Below are 12731 nucleotides of genomic sequence, written 5' to 3' on the forward strand. Positions count from 1 at the left end.
TTCTAATTTCCTTGTCCTGTTCCAGACCTCACGCCAGCCTGCGTGAGCTAAAACGCGTGCCTTTCGGCCTCCTCTAGTAAAACGGTGTTGGCTCTCTTGCCAACAACAACAATTACTTCTCAGTTTACACTGTCAGGAACGGACAGTACCTGGACACTAGGTGGTTGCCTCTTTTCCCAGCCACTGTGTAAGGAGTGTGTCAGAATTCTCCATTACATAAAACAATATATCCAACTTAACGCTATTCATTGCATCGTGTGAGCACTCAGATGTCCATAGCAGCAATCTGAGGGGAAAATATTTTTTCATTAATTAAGTCTATTTAAAACTTCAGAATCATCATGAACAAGTATTAATAATGACAATGGCAAATGACATATTTGTCAATAATGGCCGAGTGCCAGATTAACAAGTTATTGCAATTTAAAAATTACATTAACATTTCGTAATCACAGCATATTATTTAGATGTGGAGAATAATTATTATTATTTGGAGGATAATGAGGCTTATTTCACTGACAAGCAAAACGTGAGATTATTGCAAACTCGGACAAACAATCACGGGCCTAACACTGCAATTACTTTTGCGCTATGCTTGCGAATTTTACTTCGAATTCAATCTTCAAGCTTAGTTAAGCCATCTAAATCTCTCCTCGCTATATAAATGAAATCAGGCCTTGAGTGTGGTAAGATCTGCCATCACCGACGTGAGGGCAGCGTGACACGTCTTCTCTCTCCGAGCTCTCGACCGACACTGCTCTTCCACTGCCGGCGGCCGTGGCCGAGCGGTTCTAGGCGCTTCAGTCCGGAACCGCGCGACTGCTACGGCCGCAGGTTCGAATCCTGCATCGGGCATGGATGTGTGTGATGTCCTTAAGTTAGTTAGGTTAGGATTAAGTAGTTGTAGGGGGCTGATGACCTCAGCTGTTAAGTCCCATAGTGCTCGGAGCCGCTTGAACCATACTCTTCCACTCTCGCAGACAGACCTTGTCTCACAATGATGCTTAGAATCGCTCTCCCATGTTTCGCCCTCAGATTGTTACTTATGGTTCAAATGGCTCTGAGCACTATGGAACTTAACATCTATGGTCATCAGTCCCCTAGAACTTAGAACTACTTTAACCTAACTAACCTAAGGACAGCACACAACACCCAGTCATCACGAGGCAGGGAAAATCCCTGACCCCGCCGGGAATCGAACCCGGGAACCCTCAGATTGTCACTATCGATGTCTGAGTGCTTACACAATGCAAAGAATAGCGTTAAGTTGGATATATTGTTTTATGTGATGGTGAGTTCTGACACACTCCTTACAACTGAAAGGGCACTGGAAATGTTTCCTGCTCTGAAATCTTACTTTCTGTCTAAAAGCAAGCCATGAAAAACTTTTTCAGTTTTTTTAGGAATAAGTTAAGTGAATCATATTTATGGCATTTGAATTCACTGATGTCTAGGTTCAAATATTCTGCGAATAGAAAAGGAGGACAATTCCGTGCTTGAAGTGACTGAGATTTTGGGTTCTGTATATAAGGTGTTTGAAATCCGATTAAATGGAAAATTCGTTTGCCTAAAGGTTCAAAAGAAGCTGGAAATTTCAACAGAAGAAGGGTTTGGTAAATAAGTTAAACTTTTTATGAAGGAAGCATATGCTGCTTTATCAATCGCGCCATGAACATTTAAAACGATGGGTCTGTGTGTTTGACGACTTTTCCTGATTCAAATGGATGTCTCTTAAAAGATATATTAACTAAAGTGATGTTGAAAACAGTCTTTTGTATTTACAAGATAAATGTAAAGCTTTTGAAATTGAAGATGTGAAATCTTTTGACCAATTCTGTAATCTTAGGCAATTTCTGAAACAGAATAGTAATGATCCTGAATTTAGCGGATCTTCTTGTAGTAAAAAATGGGCAAAGTATTTTTGTGGAAGTGTTGATTGTCATTCAGAATTGTTAAAACTTGCCGAATACTGAACGAGTATTTTCGCTCATTACAAAACAGTGGAATGATTACAGGAATAGGTTGAACTTTGAATTTGTTAAAGGTATTTTGATGGTCGAATATAATTTAAAAGAATTTTCCTGTGTGTCTTTGACAGTTATCTACTGAGCAAGCCTACACCTCTAAAGATAATTTGATCTTCATAGAAGTACCAACAAAACGTAAGGAACGCTTGTTATGTCTACTAATTAATTACAATGAAATGAATACCCCTAGCTGCATACAGGCGTTGATATAAGTCAACGGGGACAGCTGAAAATGTGTGCCCCGATCGGGACTCGAACGCGGGATCTCCCGCTTACGTGGCAGACGCTCTATCCATCTTATTTATTTATTTTTTGTTCGGTATTGTTCGTTGCGTTTGGACTGGGCGGACGTCACAGGACACCCGTTCAAGTTGATCGTTGATTCCTTTGCTCAGTTTTCTTACTAAAGGTGGCTAGCGCCTCTCTGACCGAACACGCTGAGCTACCGTGTCGGCATCCTGAACGAGTATTTTCGCTCAGTCCATCTGAGCCACACAGCAGATAGAGGGCAGTGCGACTGTAGGGACTTATCTCTGGCACACCTCCCGTGAGACACACATTCCCAACTTATTGTCTCGCACTATATCCATAGTGGCCCTGCCCATTATACTCATTACTAGCGGCTTTTTGCCGATTCCCGTAAGAGTTCGAGCACTCTTTGTGCATCCGCACAGAAGACGATAGTCAAATGGCCGGTGAGCCATGGTACCTGTTATATATATATATTAATTTGTTTATTAAATTTGAACTATGTTTCCTTGTCCTCTTTTTTATAATTTTGCCCCTCTTTTTGAAGCTGATTGCTCTCTTTCTTTTTTTGTACTTCTGCATCTGCACTGCTCGGCTGCTAAAGCCAGATTGATCTCTAGGCTATCTGTGAGGCTACAACTTTTCGAAATTTTATTGCAGCTTTAGGGTTTTCATTGGAAACACCCTCGTATATCTTGTTAATATACCCCAACATGGAGAAGACAATCCATACAAATGTTAGCACTGCATAAAAAAATCTTTGTACAAAATTTTTCATCATTCTTTCAGTTTCTGAAAGGGACGCCTAAAACTTACGTTGGAACTTTTCCATTTGGTCCGTGTTTGCATAGTAAAGCAACAATATGGGAAGTGTGAGTCCGCCTTGATGCAAAACATTTTTTTTATTTGTTTACATATTTCTTCCCCAAACTAGTTTCAGCGACAAATATCGCCATCATCAGTGGGTTCTTTAAATCTTATTTATTATACGTTATAGCATGTTTTTAAGAATTATTGTCATTGAATTCAACTTGCAATAATATAAAGAATAGTTAACGTAAGTGAAATAAACGTATTCAACAAAACGAAACCAAAAGAAAGCAGTGAAATAAATAGAAGTATTTTCAGTAGCTAGACATGTGAAATAAGCAATATGAATGCGCAAAATGAAATGACTAACGTAGCGAAGCAACAAGATTACATCTTCGTGAGCAACACCCATGATTTCATTTAAACAAAATTACAAACGAAAAAATTTTATTAGGAAATATTTCAATGCAGACAAGAGACGAATTGCCTACACAATTGTCAACAGAGAGTGCTTTTTCAGCTAGTAGTTTGGGAAGAAGCATTGTAGCTGCTGACTCTGAAATCTTTGACAGTCCGATGTCGCGAGAACAAAAAAATCAGATTGATCACAGCGATAAAAAAAGGAAGATAAGGTTATAACATCCCGTCGACATCGTCGAGGTCATTAGAGGCGCAGCACACGCTTGGAATATTTCATGGGGGGGGGGGGGGGGGGAATTGGGCTTGCCAGTTCAAAGGAACCATCCCAGCATTTGCCTGGATGCCACAATCCTCTGAGGTGGATCACGGCGATAAAGCGCCCAAAGATGCAGCTGTAGTTGCTTCGAAATCAATTGCAAATACAGTAAAAAGTTATACCCAGCAAAATGGAAGAAAAGTAGCACAAGAAAAGCCTTTATTCTGCACAGCAAACCTGAACCGTCTTTTTTCTCGAGTGAATGGACATGACAAAACCGAGGTAAGTGGATCAGCGGCGAAGACATCGGCTACATAATCAGAATATAGATTCTTGGATCTTTGTGATTAACGTTTGAATTTTTGTATTTTCTTGCTGCTTCATTATTTGAATTAATATTTTTCTTGCGTCGTTACATCTTTTCTAGAGAAGTGACGAATGTGTATTGTACAATGTCGTGACGCAAAGACTAACAAGAAAAAAATTACGCAGTACGAGAAAACTAAGAACTTCTACCATCAGAAGCGTTATCTGTCTCTGACATCTTGGGAATGAGATATGAAAGACATACTTATCAGATGTGCGGTTGGACTATACAAAGAAATGTGTACCTGCCGTGCCAAGAATAGGATTTCCATCACATACGACTTACATACTCACGACTAACAGAAACGGCTGAATTTTGACGGTGCAAAACCTTTGATTGTTTCCCAAAGAGAAGCTCCATGCAAGCAAAATAATTGAAAAATCGTAATCTTAAGGCTAACACCTGAAGCTTCTTTGGTGACAGTGGACCTGCGCCTGTTTCAGTTGCCCTGTGCACTTCCTCACTGCATTACTTCACCTCAATATTGTTATTTTACAGTCTGTGAAGTTATCCTTTCTTGTTTTTTTAATTGTTTATTTCAGTCTCCCCCTCCCCCCAAATGGTTCGCCGGGGGACAATACTAATGTATGATTATTCTGTAATCTGGGAGTTTTGGGGGGGAGGGTGGTGGGAGTGTTTATCGAGGCTGATTTTTGGCTTGGAATTGTGACCTGTGATCGATAAGTGTGTAAGTAGGCTGTTTAGGTTTTTATGTTGGTAACGCCACTTAGTGCTCTGTATGAAAATCGCTGACTGCGCTGTGTGCAGTCTGTGGCTGGTTGGACTCATTGTAGGAAAATTCGCTTGTGTAGTGTTGGGCAGTTGGATGTGAGGAGCGCGTAGCGTTCGGCAGTTGGAGGTGAGCCGCCAGCAGTGGTGGATGTCGGGAGAGAGATGCGAGAGTTTTGAAAGGTTGCTATGAGCGGACGATCTGGACGTGTGTCCGTCAGAAAAAGGAAATTTGTAAGACTGGATGTCATGAACTCATATAAATATTATGACTTTTGAACACTATTAAGGTAAATGCATTGTTGCAGTACTGGCGCTCGCTGTATTGCATTAGTCCGAGTAACGAAGATTTTTGTGCGGTAAGTGATTCATGAAAGGTATAGGTTATTGTCAGTCAGGGCCATTCTTTTGTAGGGATTATTGAAAGTCAGATTGCGTTGCGCTAAAATATTGTGTGTCAGTTTAGACATGATCAGAATAAGTGAAGATAAAACAGACTCAGTACGTTTAGTTTTGCTCCGCTGTTTGAAAACCGAATAACGTAGGAGTTTTTCCAGCACTGTCATTTTTAATTTTCAAAGGGGAAGTTTCATGTGGAATATGCAACGGGAGGGAGCGAGGGTGATATATTTACCGGGTGCCAAGTTGGTTGGGAGTCGGATATTCGTTGTGTATTGTTATATTGAAAATGCGAGGTCAGTGTGCGTGCGTTTTGGGAGAAGTCGAATGGATGCAGTGAAGTAGTAAGGCACGTAGTGAGTGGAGGCAGGGAGCCTGTCTAATAAATTGTGATAATTACAAGTGTTACTTCTTAACTATTGAATATAAATCGAACCATTCACCAAACTATATTAATAGATCAAATCAAGGGATGTACACCAGAAACCAGGTACACGGTCACAGCCCTTAATCTTCTGCCCTTAACCTTCTCTTGTTTACACTCGTGGCATTTCTTCGCCTCAACTACATAATTTCCGATTGGCTTAAATTAAATCTGCGACATTTAATATTCGTTGTATCTCAGTGGATAGGGGGTGGAAGCTTACAGTGATAAGAAGACTGGGAAGGGTGAGCAACAATGTAAGAAGAGGATATGTGAGCTAGAGCTCACGAAATTCCAATCACCAATTTTCTCCTCCGAATACGAAAATATTTTGTTGACACCGACCTACATAGGGCGGAACGATCACCACGATAAAAGAAGGGAAATCAGAGCTCGTACGGAAAGATATAGGTGTTCATTCTTTCCGCGCGCTATACGAGATTGGAATAATAGAAAATTGTGAAGGTGGTTCGATGAACCCTCTGCCAGGCACTTAAATGTGATTTGCAGAGTATCCATGTAGATGTAGATGTAGAGCTGTAGGTGGTGAGATGGTTAGGCTAACGTAACCACGGCTTTATGGGCTGGGTAGAGGGAGCCTGTTGAAATTTTTTTGGGACAAAATGTGGAGGGGGGGGGGAGGGAAGGGAGGGCTTTCCGGTGTACCAACTGTAATTTGCTCGTGTGTCTTTTCGAGAACATTATTTTTCAAACTAATTTCACTCGTTAATTACCATGACGACCAGTATTAAACATGGGAAATGGAACATGTGAATTTCTAGCCAACAAATCAGTTTTATCTGCTAGCCGCATGGGAAATATTAGGGAGCATAAAATCGTCGAAATTATGTTTCTACGTTGAACCAGTGTGCCCATGTTAGAGTTACGACTTAGTCTCGAGCCTCTGATTCTTAATTCAACAATAAGAGCGTGAGTGGGAGATCAAACTGGGCCAACACTTCACACTACTGTATGTAGCAATAACCGTCAACGTCAACAATCTTGTGAAGCAAACAGATACGAAGGGAGGATGTCGGTGAACGTGTTGAAGAGCGTGAGACGCTCAGCGCAATTACGAAACCCCAAAGAGATTAGTGCAGCTTGACAGGTTAATCAGCAGTTTCCCACGTCGCTGCCTGCTGCCCAGTTACGAAACCTTATCAGGTGCGCCCTGCGCCATTTCCCGCTCTTGGCCGTTGCGAGATAGAACATTGAAACTTCGATGTTTGTTGTCAGTTCTGCAGATTGCTATCTTCTACTCGATTCTATCAGGCCAGGATGCCGTAATTTATCTGACGGGCCTGAAGTCGAGTGTCAACACTTGGAATACGATAAATTGTCATTTCACTCTCTAATGAGCATTCTTCCGCCGCATCGCATTCGCTTCGGGTTCATTTAAATACCCAATCTTATCTCGAGTCTCAATATCGCGTGGGAAACCCCCCGTGTACTTTCCCGATAACACACTGATAATTAAAAAAAGAAAGCAAAGTAAGAAAATGCGAGGAGGGTTCAATAAGTAATGCAACAGTTTCTCTTTCCCGGCCAGTTTCGGTTGAAAAAATGCGGACTTTGTTGTGGGACATCATGGAATATTCCCGCTTCAAACCCAATCTTCTTCTTCTTCTTCTTCTGTAGTGGTCAATCCAAGGATTGGTGTGCCACAGCTACAACGGCAGCTTGTCTCCATTCTGTGCGTCTTTCAGCTTTTCTCTTCATTTCTTTATAGGTGTTACATCCCACATCTTTCACGATTTGACCCATGTACCTCAGCCGTGGTCTTCCTCTTGGTCTCTTTCCCTCGACATATCCCTCTATGACTGTGTTCAGGAGTCCTTTATCTCTTAATAGATGGCATGTAAATTGCACTCTTCTTTTAACAATGAAACTCGAGAAGCTTCTCTTCTCACCTGCTCTTTCCAGAACCACATCGTTTGTGACCTTGTCGATACATTTTATTTTGAGCATGCGTCTATAGCACCACATTTCAAAAGAATTTAGCTTCTGGTCTTCCTCTGTCCCGAGAGTCCATGTTTCACACCCATTGCATGCCACACTCCACACATATGATTTCAAAAATCTTTTCCTGATTTCAAGGCTGATGTTCTTAGATGTTAAGATGTTTTTATTCTTGTTAAAAGCAGCCTTTGCTTGTGCAATTCTACTTCTCACTTCTGCCTTGCTCCTTCTATCCCTGGTAATATTATTGCCCAGATAAGTAAATTTATCAACTCGTTCAAGCAGTTCATTGCCTACATGAACTTGGACTTCACTTGATCTTTTTTGTCGCATGCCATTACTTTTTGTTTTTGCTTTATTAATTTTCATATTATATTCTTCCCCCATAACTTTATCCATTCTATTCAGTAGGACTACAAGATCTTCTTCACTTTCAGCTAGGACAGCTATATCATTGGCATATCTTATCATATCTATCCGTTGGCCATGAATTACTACACCTGTCTGTGAATTTTCCCTTACTTTTTTCAGCGCCTCTTCAATGTTTAGGTTAAAGATAACAGGTGATAGTACGCAACCTTGTCGGACACCTTTCCGTATCTGCATCTCTTCTTGTTTTGTCCATCCACGGATAACTGCTGTCTCGTTTTTGTACAGGTTCCATATCATTTTTCTATCTTTATAGTCTATTCCAACTTTTTTGAGTGCCTCAAACATCTTACCCCATTTAACATTATCAAAGGCTTTCTCTACATCTACGAAAGTTATATATGTTGTCAGGTTCTTATCTAGTCGTTTCTCTATTATTAGCTTCAGAGCAAATATTGTTTCTCTGGTTCCTCTGTCTTTCCGGAATCCAAACTGGTCTTCGGAGAGTGTAGCTTCGACTTTTTGTTCTATGCGTTTTAGGATAATTGAGGTTACTATTTTAGAGGCGTGAGTAACTAGGCTGAGCGTCCAAAATTTTCACATCTTGCAGCATTTGCCTTTTTTGGAATGGGATCATAATGTTCTTCTCAAAGTCTGTAGGAATTTTACCCTGCCCGTACATGTTGAAAACAAGATTATACAGCTCCTGATTCTGTTTTGCTCCTTCAGATTTCAGAAGTTCCGCTGGGATATTGTCTATACCCAATAGTTCCATGAATTTCCCATATATGGCGACATTATGCGTAGCCTTCAAAACGGCGTCGGTAACGGATGTGCGTTCCACGCAGAGAGCTCTTATTTGAGTTTCTTTTGGCGGAAAACCGAAGCATCGCAGATATTCATAGGCGCTCGTAGAATGTCTACGCAGACCTGGCAGTGAACAAAAGCACTGTGAGTCGTTGGGTGAGGTGTCTGTCATTATCGTAACAAGGTCACGCAAACCAGTCAGTATTGCGCATGCTGGCCGGCCGCACGCAGCTGTGACTCCTGTAATGTTGGAACGTGCGGACACTCTTATTCGAGATGATCGACTGATGCAAACGAACTTCTCCTTCTCAATGAAAATGCAAGGCTTTCCACGAGTCTGTGAACCCCAACAGGGCTCATAAAACTTCACTGGACTGCTCTTCCTCATCCACCTACTTCCGTCTCCGTTTGGCCCAATGAAGGATGTACTCCGCATAAAGCTGAGAGGCACCCACATGCCTTGCTCATACTGTGGCATCAAGCAGTCAGGCCTGCAAGATGAGTGGTCTGCCAAGCGAGTGGAGTCATTCTTATTTATCGAGTAACATAAACTCTCGTACTCACAATTAAGTTACAAATTATCCTCCTGTATGAATAATACGGAACGGAAAAGCACATCTGACTATCAGTAATTTACAGAACTCTGACTGTTCACTACGCACTGGCAATACCACATTTTCTTTTTGTCTTTTATTTAACGGCTTTTATCAACACGTAGCCACCGCACTGAATATGAATGGCGCACACATTATAAATTCGGGACATCATGACAACATACAATTCCAAGGAAAAGTCCACCAATCTTTTTCTTTTCACTATCTTATTTATTCCGATAAATTCTATAACCTAAACACAAATTCTATAACCTACAACAATAACACATGAGAAATTCCGCCCAGTGGGCATGGCTTTACGTTGGTGATTCTCTACCTTATGTTCTCGTAATTATTTAACGCTACAGTGCACTTTCTGGATAGGATGGTGGATCTTTTATTATATCTCACACTTCGACTCTCGCAATCATCATCACGAAACTTTCCTCCAGATCGAGCGGTACAGAAGGAACAAGCATAACCCACTAATCTTTTGAAACTACCTTGCTACTCTCCCATGCAAACCCCACATACCCAAGTTACATGACATACACCACACTACAACATGGAATACAGTACAACAAAAAGTCACAACACTATCACTTTCAGCTTTCCCACTTCAATTAGTATTTATCCCAGTTTCACACGACACTGCCCCACTTTGTAATTCTACTTCCTTACTATGAACTCTGGAGATATATGCACGTCTTCCTGTGCAATGCAAGCCAAGTGGCGTTGCTGGATAGACGGCCGACTCATCTTGCTTCTCTCTCAGAGTTTTATAGTTTGAATCAAGCGTCACACGGAAACCTAACATGCAAAGTAATATTAAGAGCATATTCATCACACACGCGAGTCCTCAACTGATACCATGGACGAGTACTTCTCTTTATCCTTTGTCTCATACACAGATTGAGACTCACTCAGTACTCACCACGTGGAAGTACTCGTCTCTAATTTCAAGTCCTGCACACGCCATTCCTTAAATATTTCAACTTATAGTACACACGCTAGTAATTCAGCTGAACTTAAGCACACGAAAGTATTTCAACTTATTGCTACACGTGGTTTCATTGTGACCGTTGGTCACTTCCGAAGATTACTACGATCCCATTAATATTACCTGCCTGACATTTAATTCTCCCCACAAAAGTTCCTGAAATAGAGAAATTATTATTTCAAACTACTCTTAAATATTCCACATGCATACCATGTCTCCACTCTTTTGTCTTTACGAAGCACACCTAAGACAGGTCTTAACAGCACAAGATCCAGCGGCAGAGTGCTGAAACATGGCCGTTCTTCAGGTCATCTCGCACCTCTGTCGAGGTGGGGGAAGACCATGCTGCCATATTGGTCAGCCACATTTCAGGCGCTCAAAGCTCTGGTAAGTTTCATCTCTTTGGTCCCACCAAAGGTGGCCAAAGGATCGTCTCAAAGATGATCATATATTCACATTCACTATCTGCGGTTAGCAGACGACTATACATTCATTCATTTCACAGATCTCACCAAACTGGATGTAGGGATTTATTTTGTGGGAGTGCACATGTGATCAATTAAATAAATTGTCATTCTTTCCCACACTGGTATCCGGCTTCACTGTATTAATTGAAATTGAGTTATTATTAGAAAAAAATGTGTTGTTCTGACAAAAATAATGAAGTATGTTGTACCTATTTTCAATGTCGGGCGGTACTGTACCCTTTCAAAGCATTATGTAGATGATGGGGAGATTACTAATGCAGCAAGATGTTGGCTCTGACATCGACCAGTAGGGTGGTACCATGGGGCATACACTCCTGGAAATGGAAAAAAGAACACATTGACACCGGTGTGTCAGACCCACCATACTTGCTCCGGACACTGCGAGAGGGCTGTACAAGCAATGATCACACGCACGGCACAGCGGACACACCAGGAACCGCGGTGTTGGCCGTCGAATGGCGCTAGCTGCGCAGCATTTGTGCACCGCCGCCAGCAGTGTCAGCCAGTTTGCCGTGGCATACGGAGCTCCATCGCAGTCTTTAACACTGGTAGCATGCCGCGACAGCGTGGACGTGAACCGTATGTGCAGTTGACGGACTTTGAGCGAGGGCGTATAGTGGGCATGCGGGAGGCCGGGTGGACGTACCGTCGAATTGCTCAACACGTGGGGCGTGAGGTCTCCACAGTACATCGATGTTGTCGCCAGTGGTCGGCGGAAGGTGCACGTGCCCGTCGACCTGGGACCGGACCGCAGCGACGCACGGATGCACGCCAAGACCGTAGGATCCTACGCAGTGCCGTAGGGGACCGCACCGCCACTTCCCAGCAAATTAGGGACACTGTTGCTCCTGGGGTATCGGCGAGGACCATTCGCAACCGTCTCCATGAAGCTGGGCTACGGTCCCGCACACCGTTAGGCCGTCTTCCGCTCACGCCCCAACATCGTGCAGCCCGCCTCCAGTGGTGTCGCGACAGGCGTGAATGGAGGGACGAATGGAGACGTGTCGTCTTCAGCGATGAGAGTCGCTTCTGCCTTGGTGCCAATGATGGTCGTATGCGTGTTTGGCGCCGTGCAGGTGAGCGCCACAATCAGGACTGCATACGACCGAGGCACACAGGGCCAACACCCGGCATCATGGTGTGGGGAGCGATCTCCTACACTGGCCGTACACCACTGGTGATCGTCGAGGGGACACTGAATAGTGCACGGTACATCCAAACCGTCATCGAACCCATCGTTCTACCATTCCTAGACCGGCAAGGGAAATTGCTGTTCCAACAGGACAATGCACGTCCGCATGTATCCCGTGCCACCCAACGTGCTCTAGAAGGTGTAAGTCAACTACCCTGGCCAGCAAGATCTCCGGATCTGTCCCCCATTGAGCATGTTTGGGACTGGATGAAGCGTCGTCTCACGCGGTCTGCACGTCCAGTACGAACGCTGGTCCAACTGAGGCGCCAGGTGGAAATGGCATGGCAAGCCGTTCCACAGGACTACATCCAGCATCTCTACGATCGTCTCCATGGGAGAATAGCAGCCTGCATTGCTGTGAAAGGTGGATATACACTGTACTAGTGCCGACATTGTGCATGCTCTGTTGCCTGTGTCTATGTGCCTGTGGTTCTGTCAGTGTGATCATGTGATGTATCTGACCCCAGGAATGTGTCAATAAAGTTTCCCCTTCCTGGGACAATGAATTCACGGTGTTCTTATTTCAATTTCCAGGAGTGTATAAGCCATCCCAGTAAGGTGACGCAAGGCTGTTGCTCTGAATCATGTTGTAAAACAGGATTTTGTAGCCAAGGGAGTGGGGAATAATATGGTGTATCGGAA

The sequence above is a fragment of the Schistocerca nitens genome, chromosome 2, assembly GCF_023898315.1.
Source record: "Schistocerca nitens isolate TAMUIC-IGC-003100 chromosome 2, iqSchNite1.1, whole genome shotgun sequence".
Taxonomy (NCBI): domain Eukaryota; kingdom Metazoa; phylum Arthropoda; class Insecta; order Orthoptera; family Acrididae; genus Schistocerca; species Schistocerca nitens.